Source organism: Vigna unguiculata, chromosome 11 (genome assembly GCF_004118075.2).
Source record: "Vigna unguiculata cultivar IT97K-499-35 chromosome 11, ASM411807v1, whole genome shotgun sequence".
NCBI classification, from domain to species: domain Eukaryota; kingdom Viridiplantae; phylum Streptophyta; class Magnoliopsida; order Fabales; family Fabaceae; genus Vigna; species Vigna unguiculata.
In genome coordinates, this window is record NC_040289.1 from 39,487,637 (window position 1) to 39,496,953 (window position 9,317).

The following is a 9,317-nucleotide window of genomic DNA, read 5'->3' on the forward strand; positions in this document are numbered from 1 at the left end:
CTTCACCTCTATATAAGATGGAGTAATTAGCCTTGGAAGAGCACCATCTCAACCAAGGGCTCATTCTCTCTTCTTTGTAACTTACACAATTCTCTTCTCTTCTCTTCTCTGTCACTTCTGAATATGGTTGTTTCTATGTCACCAAGGTCTGCAAATATGATGTTTGGAGTTATTTTTGTTTTACTCGTTTCCTGCTTCTTTATCAATGTCACCGCCGAAACACCAGCACCTGATTGTAATATCTTATTTAGTATTATAAGGCCAGTTCCTGGTGATGCGTGTGCTCTTTTTTCACTTGTGTCACTGTCTCTTTATTTTCTCCCTCACTGATGACTAACCTGATGTAGTATATTAATCATGCCAAAAAAGTAAGAAAAATTGTAATAATAATAAAATGGTTTCTCCTCTATATAAGGTGGATTGATTAACCTTAGAAGAGCACCAATCTTAACCAAGGACTCATTCTCTCCTCTTTGTAACTTACACAATTCTCTTAAAAAAAATAAAGTTTTATTCATCTCAAGTACATTTTAATATTTTAAAAATCTTATTTTGAAATGGGTGATACAAAAACCTATGCACCACCGTTGGTGCGTCCCGCTTTTTTCTTTTTTTTCCCTTTGTGAATTCCTCCATCTTTTTCTGTGTCTGATATATTTTTGTGTTTTAAAGTTAATGAGAAATTCATTCTTTCTATTAAAAAATCAAGCTATAAGCAGTGATTACATTGACATAAAAAATGTCTATAACGTCGTCTAATTAATGTCTTGTGGAGAAAGTACACACATAAAAAATAAAAAATAATCGGTAACATTTTTGTAAATAAAAAGTTAAATTAACATCTGTGAAGCCGTTACTTATCATTAATTTTCTTACGCCCCAACATTACTCAAGCGTAACATCGGATTTCCACTCCATTCAAATAAAATATTTTGGTCAAGATAAGATTTTAAAGAAAAAATAACATTCATTTATGAAATGTTAATTGTTTTTATTTTTGTGTTAGTTTAATATATGTTAATCTCAATAACAAGATAAAAAACAACTGGTATTAAATTAAGAATCACCAAAACTCATTTGGAACAAAATATGTTTTGTATGACTGGTAGAACAGAATGTTGTATATGAGGAAAGTTTGATTTCTTATTTTGTGAGAGATATGGTGTTGGTTATATCAGATCTTAGTGTTATTATAAATTTATAAATAATTTTATTTATATATTGTTGTTCTTATTTTTAAAGTTATGTTAATTTCCTTCACACAGTCAACAAATCCCAACATACCATATACCCAACAAATAGCCTCCTCTTGAATAAAAAAATGTAAGACTTTTTACTCGACTAACGATGAACAATCCATGTCATATTATAATTTAATAATATATTATATACATTCTTTAACATTAATAAAAATTAAAACCATATAAATGTCCATAAAATATAAAAAATAATAAAATTATAAAAGAAATTGAATTCACAGTTTGCAAGTATAACATTTTCCAAAACTCCAGATAGCGGTCTGGTTTACTAAAAGTATAATATCCAGCTGAGAAAGTTGGCAAGAAATGCTGAAAAGCACTTTAAAGAATCTTTATTCACATGGACATACGGTGGAAGTGCTGCTTTCTATTGAACATTGTTTTCTTTTACATAAAAGTGAGTTGCTCCACCAGTTATAAATAGTAGATCCACGCCTCATTACTCTCATCAACATTCCAATCTAAAGAAGCACCTGGTGGAGCATTTGAACGGAGAGTACGAGGAAGAGAACAAATTCGGTTTCGTAAGTTTCGCCTCAAAATATGTTTTGTATGACTGGTAGAGGCGAATGTTGTATATCACGGAAATTTTATATTTTTTCGGAAATTACAAATCTTCGTCCAGTTTTTATGAACCAAACTAACAGATTCTTTTTAATGTAAACTTTTGTAAACTAAAATTGCAAACTCTTTTTAGTATAATTTTTTTGACAAAAATTACAAACATTCCCATGATACACAATCTAAGTTCCTCGTAGTGTTGGTTATATCATATCTTTGTGTTTATGAACTCTCCATGGTCTTCAGTTATGTTTAACTATGATATCTTCTTCTACTTGTTGAGCATGCTGGGAAACCCATCACCACAACTTTTATATTAATTTAAAATCCTAACAAAGAATCATATATTTTGCTAGGATCTAAACAACTATAATACTGTTTGTTTCTTAAGTTTACGACCATTCCCTATTCCTTTTCATTTCCATTATTATTACTATTTATCTGTCCATGTGTTTTTTTATAACACTATGCTATAATAATATCATTCTTATACTTTTCATATTTTATTTTCTTCTCCAATTTTTCCGTCAGACTATGGTCTCTTGACAAAAATGTAACTTTATTATTTTAATTTTATATTTTCACATGCCTTCTGGCTCTCCTCACAATGATAGACTTTTTTCTTTCTCAATAAAACTTTTACCATATAACGTCGTATATTGACCGAACTTACAGTAAAAAGTGCTTGTATTTCTTCGGATACTCATAAAAAAAGAGAAAAGTTTTTACATTCTTGTTATGTGTATTATGTTGTTTACCACAGTTTTTGGTAAAACTACGTTATGCTAATTATTTTGCCATTTTTTGATAAAATACTTTATGCAGAGAAGTATTTGAGCATAAGCACTCACGGAGGTAGTTTTTTAAACATATTCCCTTCTCATGAACTTCTTTTAAACATAGAATAAATGTAGTTTAAACATAGAATAAACATAGAACTTTTTATTTTGAAAAAGTAAATAAAATTCAACCTGCAAGTTTATTTGTTTTCCTCTAGAAAAAGAAGATTTTATCATGAAAAAAATTTGAATAGTAAAATAAAATGTAACTAAGAGTCACCTGAGTTTAAATATATAGGTAAGATTGTGAATGAACTGCGGCTAATAATCAAATAATAAAACAGAATACAACACAGAAGAAAAATAAACATAAAAACAGTTTTTGTGATGACGTTCGTAGTGGGTCCGCGAAAAATAAAAACAAGAAGTGGTCACCGATATATACATTAGAAAAATATTGAAAAAGCTTTTCTAAAAATATATTAATCAAAAGTTAATATATGCAATGTGAGATATCAGGATGTATTTTATTTATTAAAGAGTTACTTTTATGATTTTTTAATAACAATGCAAGTCTTAAAGTTATACGTTTTTGTTTTAATTTTATACTCAAATTTTGATTTAATTTTATAGGAGAGTACACATTACTTAGAATCCTTCCGTTTCTTAGAGTTTGAAGAAGAAAGATATGCTGACTCCACGTTTACCTGTTTTGCTTGCAGTAGCCACACTCCAACCTTTTACGAGTTACGAGTTAGCACACTCCTTTTACTATTTATACCTCCTTCTTTTTCATTATTCCCACCTCATCTCCTTCACCTTAAGTATCTCTCATATTTTCACCAACTTTTTATTATCTTTCTTTATCAGCACCAACTTTTTATTATTTTTTTTATCAGCACCAACTTTTTATTAAATGTAAAAGTTAAATATGTTTTAAAGTAATTGTGAATGATTTTAAGACAACTAAACTACAAAACGCGAGTATATTTATTATTGAGAAACTTCTACCAGATCTTACTGTTATAAAACTAGTAATTCAAACATTTATATTTTATTTTTATTTTATCATAATCATGGATACAACAAATCAAACCCTAATCTTACATTGACAGACATAAGAAGTGTGTGAGATAACACACATGCCATCTTTATATCCCTGGCCATTACAGCAAATTATACAAAATTCAACACCTAAACTACATTTTAACCCATTACAATCGGGTGTTCGACGGTGACATTGATAAAGAAGCAGGAAACGAGTAGAACAAAAATAACTCCAAATATCATGTTTGCAGACCTTGGTGACATAGAAACAGACATATTCAGAAGTGACAGAGAAGAGAAGAGAATTGTGTAAGTTACAAAGACGAGAGAATGAGCCCTTGGTTGAGATTGGTGCTCTTCTAAGGCTAATCAATCCACCTTATATAGAGGAGAAACCATATTATTATTACAATCCACCTTACAATTTTATAATAATAAAATGGTTTCTCCTCTATATAAGGTGGATTGATTAGCCTTAGAAGAGCACCAATCTCAACCAAGGGCTCCTTCTCTCGTCTTTGTAACTTACACAATTCTCTTCTCTGTCACTTCTGAATATGTCTGTTTCTATGTCACCAAAGTCTGCAAACATGATGTTTGGAGTTATTTTTGTTCTACTCGTTTCCTGCTTCTTTATCAATGTCACCACCGGACACCCGATTGTAATGGGTTAAAATGTAGTTTAGGTGTTGAATTTTGTATAATTTGTTGCAATGACCAAGGATATAAAGATGGCGTGTGTGTTATCTCACACACTTCTTATGTCTGTCAATGTAAGATTAGGGTTTGATTTGTTGTATCCATGATTATGATAAAATAAAAATAAAATATAAATGTTTGAATTACTAGTTTTATAACAGTAAGATCTGGTAGAAGTTTCTCAATAATAAATATACTCGCATTTTGTAGTTTAGTTGTCTTAAAATCATTCACAATTATTTTAAAACATATTTAATTTTTACATTTAATAAAAAGTTGGTGCTGATAAAAAAAAATAATAAAAAGTTGGTGCTGATAAAAAAGTTAATAAAAAGTTGGTGAAGATATGAGAGATACTTAAGGTGAAGGAGATGAGGTGGGAATAATGAAAAAGAAGGAGGTGTAAACAGTAAAAGGAGTGTGCTAACTCGTAACTCGTAAAAGGTTGGAGTGTGGCTACTGCGAGCAAAACAGGTAAACGTGGAGTTAGCATATCTTTCTTCTTCAAACTCTAAGAAACGGAAGGATTTTAAATAATGTGTACTCTCCTATAAAATTAAATCAAAATTTGAGTATAAAATTAAAACAAAAATGTATAACTTTAAGACTTGCATTGTTATTAAAAAATCATAAAAGTAACTCTTTAATAAATAAAATACATCCTGATATCTCACATTGCATATATTAACTTTTGATTAATATATTTTTAGAAAAGCTTTTTCAATACTTTTCTAATGTATATATCGGTGACCACTTCTTGTTTTTATTTTTCGCGGACCCACTACGAACGTCATCATAAAAACTGTTTTTATGTTTATTTTTCTTCTGTGTTGTATTCTATTTTATTATTTGATTATTAACCGCAGTTCATTCACTCCCTTACCTATATATTTAAACTCAGGTGACTCTTAGTTACATTTTATTTTACTATTCAATTTTTTTTCATGATAAAATCTTCTTTTTCTAGAGGAAAACAAATAAACTTGCAGGTTGAATTTTATTTAATTTTTCAAAATAAAAAGTTCTATGTTATTCTACGTTTATTCTATGTTTAAAAGAAGTTCACGAGAAGTTGACGAGGGAATATGTTTAAAAAAGTACCTCCGTTAGTGCTTCTCTGCATAAAGTATTTTATCAAAAAATGGCAAAATAATTAGCATAATGTAGTTTTACCAAAAACTGTGGTAAACAACATAATACACATAACAAGAATGTAAAAGCTTTTCTCTTTTTTTATGAGTATCCGAAGAAATACAAGCATTTTTCACTGTAATACGACGTTATATGATAAAAGTTTTATTGAGAAAGAAAAAAAGTCTATCATTGTGAGGAGAGCTAGAAGGCATGTGAAAATATAAAATTAAAATAATAAAGTTACATTTTTGTCAAGAGAGCATCGTCTGACGGGAAAATTGGAGAAGAAAATAAAATATGAAAAGTATAAGAATGATATTATTATAGCATAGTGTTATAAAAAAACACATGGACAGATAAATAGTAATAATAATGGAAATGAAAAGGAATAGGGAATGGTCGTAAACTTAAGAAACAGTGACGCAGATTCTTCACCAAATTAATGACCAATTTATAGAAGAAAATAGTTAATGTGGGAACCAGTCCCTTTAAAAAGTTACTGGCCACTACTGTGTCACTTATGGTGATGCAGGAAGGAGAGAAAGGAGGAGATGAGATGTGTTGGTGTGTGAAATGAGGGGGGCATGTGGTTTCTTTTATAATCACCTAGCCATGGCCCATGTTCCACCTATGTGGGACATCTTTCTTCACATATTACTCAATTCGAGTAAATGAGAGTTGAACAACTCGCAATGAGTATTTATGTAAGCTTCGTGGCAATACTTTCTCTGAAGACCAAATCCACTTACATCATTAGTGATAAATATAGAAAAAAGATTACCTTTACACTATAATTAATGACACTTTTTAAACAAAATTACCTTAATCAGCAATTATTGAACCCCACATGTCTTGAATCATGGAATGGAAGCACAAATTTGTGGAGAACATCTTATTCCAACAACCAATATCAAAAGCCATGGTAGTGGAGTAGGAAAAGCAACACGATGCTCTTAATTCAACAACAAATTGAGTGATAAATTTTGTAGTGATGGAAGAAATTACATCACCTCTCTCTTACACTAAGAATTTCTCAAAATTATGAGAAATTAAGGAAGGAGAGAAAGGAGGAGGAGATGGGATGGGTTGGTGTGTGAAATAAGGGGGCATGTGGTTTCTTTTATAACCACCCAGCCATGGCCCATGTTCCACCTATGTGGGACATCTTTCTTCACATATTACTCAATTCGAGTGAATGATCGAGTTGAACAACTCGCACTGAGTGTTTATGTAAGCTTCGTGGCAATGCTCTCTGCGGAGACCAAACCCACTTGCATCACTAGTGATAAATATAGAAAAAAGATTACCTTTACACTATAATTAATGACACTTTTTAAACAAAATTACCTTAATCAGCAATTATTGAACCCCACATGTCTTGAATCATGGAATGGAAGTACAAGTTTGTGGAGAACAACTTATTCCAACAACCAATATCAAAAGCCACGGTAGTGGAATAGGAAATTCAACAATAGATTGAGTAAAAGTGGTACAACCGCTTCAAAATTCTTGTTCAGCTACAAATGGAAACTTGATTAATTTATTGAACTGATAGATTATGTTATTTTTCCTTTAAAAATTCAAAGTAGAAAACCATACAATGATACAAGTATATAGACCAAACACTGACACAAGCACCTTAGTTTCTTTTGCTCCACAACACAAGTATTGAAAAGAAAAGAAAGGAGAAAAAAATGACATTGGATGGGTCTTTTAAAGAAAATGAATCAGATCCCATTTGGTGTCGTAGCCTCCTTAAAATTGGTTGCAATCAAAGCTGTTTCTGATGAGCTATATATATAAAACAATGTCAAATTATCTATAAATAACATAATAATGTAATATTATATTATACATATTTTTTTATATGCTTTACTATTAGTTAACCATATTATAATCAACAAAATTTTGTTATATATTCATGTGTAATAAAAAATATTTTAAAAAATACAATTTCACTTTTATGTTCTAATTAGAAATAGATACAATTATGTTTTAGTTAAAAAGTTGATTAACAAGAAATTAGTTAATTAATATGAGACTTGTAAGCCAAAGAACATAGATATTTCTTTGATTAACACATTTACTTGTCCACCTAAAGATTTAAATTCAACACTTCTTAATATTAAACAAAATCACACAATTCAAAATTTTATTGTACCACATTATTTATTTACATGGTTGGTCTTCCACAAACTCGGTAAGAAATGAATGGTTAAATGTGAGCATGTACAAACTTTGCCTAACATTAAAATTAATTGAGAGACATTTACCTAACTTTAGGTATACAACTTTATGGTTTCCATTGAAAATTCAAACTATAAATAGTGGTTCTAGATCCTCACAAATTCCATTGAAAAACTTACTTATATTTGAGTGTTGTTGTTAAGTGTTGAGTGTTGTGATTAAGTATTACTAAGTCATATTTTTATTTATAATAGAAAATGAGAGACAACGTAATTTTAGAGAAAAATTATTTGGAAATTGTTTTTAAAATATGTTTGAATTTTGTGGGAATGAATTCGATAAGGATTGACTTCTCAATCCAACGCATTTTTACTGGAAAATAAGAAACAATGTAGTTTTTTTTAAATATTTATTGGTTGAAAACTTTTACAGGAAACATTTATCATTAAATTTTTTTTATAGGAAATATTTATTGAAAAAATTGTAGTATATCATTTTTTTTTCTCAAGTAATTTTAAAATAACCAAATGGATAGTATATCTAAAGCGTTTTAAAATAATTAAATAATTAAATTAGAAATGCTTCTAAAATGGTTTAAATTATTAGAATAACTAAATTAAAAGTGACTCTAAATTGGTTTGAAATATCTGAATAACAAAATTAGAAGTGTATAAAATATTGAAATAATCAATTTAGAAGTGCATCTAAAGTGGGTTGAAAGCCTAAGAGTAATTAAATTAGAAGTGCATTTAAAATAATTTTAAAATATTAGAATAACCAAATTAGAAATGTATCTAATATAATTTTAAAATCTTGATATAACCAAATTGGAAATGCATCTAAAGTGATTTTAAAATATTAAACTATATTAAAAACATAAAAAAATATTTTAAACAATGTAAAAATAAAAAAACTTGAAAAAGATACATAAACGTTTTCTTCATAATTTTATTATAAAACATTATTTTTATTTTTGATTCAAAATATATTTATTATTTTTTTATTGATAAAGAAAATTGGTTCACATTTGAAAATATGAGATGGTAAATATATAAAAAATGTGGAACTATGATAACATATGTGTTATGGAAAATAAAGCATAAACCTAACCTAAAAAGAAAGGAAGCGTAGCTAATAAAAACGAGGAGGTGCAAACAGTAAATGGATATCAATAAAATTGGGGTATATTTAGTAAATAGAGTGCAATAATTTAGATGCGCAACTTAGTAAAATGCATTAGTAAAATGCAACCAAAGTAGGGGTGCAGGGAGTAGGAATTTAATGCAACCAAAGTAGGGGCGCAGGGAGCAAACTGTGGTTGCAACCAGATAAAAGATCCAAAACAGATACGCAACCACAAGACAAACAAAATTGGTTGGGAAGCAAAGATTAGGGTGCAGAATATTAAAAAGGGTGCATAAAGTAAAAGGCGGGGAAAACAGTGGGGGTGTACAAAGTAAGAACTGGCCCAGACCAAATCTCCTCTTTCATGCGGAGACACATCTGACTTACGTTAAAATCAATGATGAAGTTTTAAAAACAAATTAGTCATATATATTTCTGACTTACGTTAAAATCAACATTCTACTTGAAGAATTTCGTAGTTAATGACTTCAAAAAGTAACATATAAAAACACATAGAGAATGACAC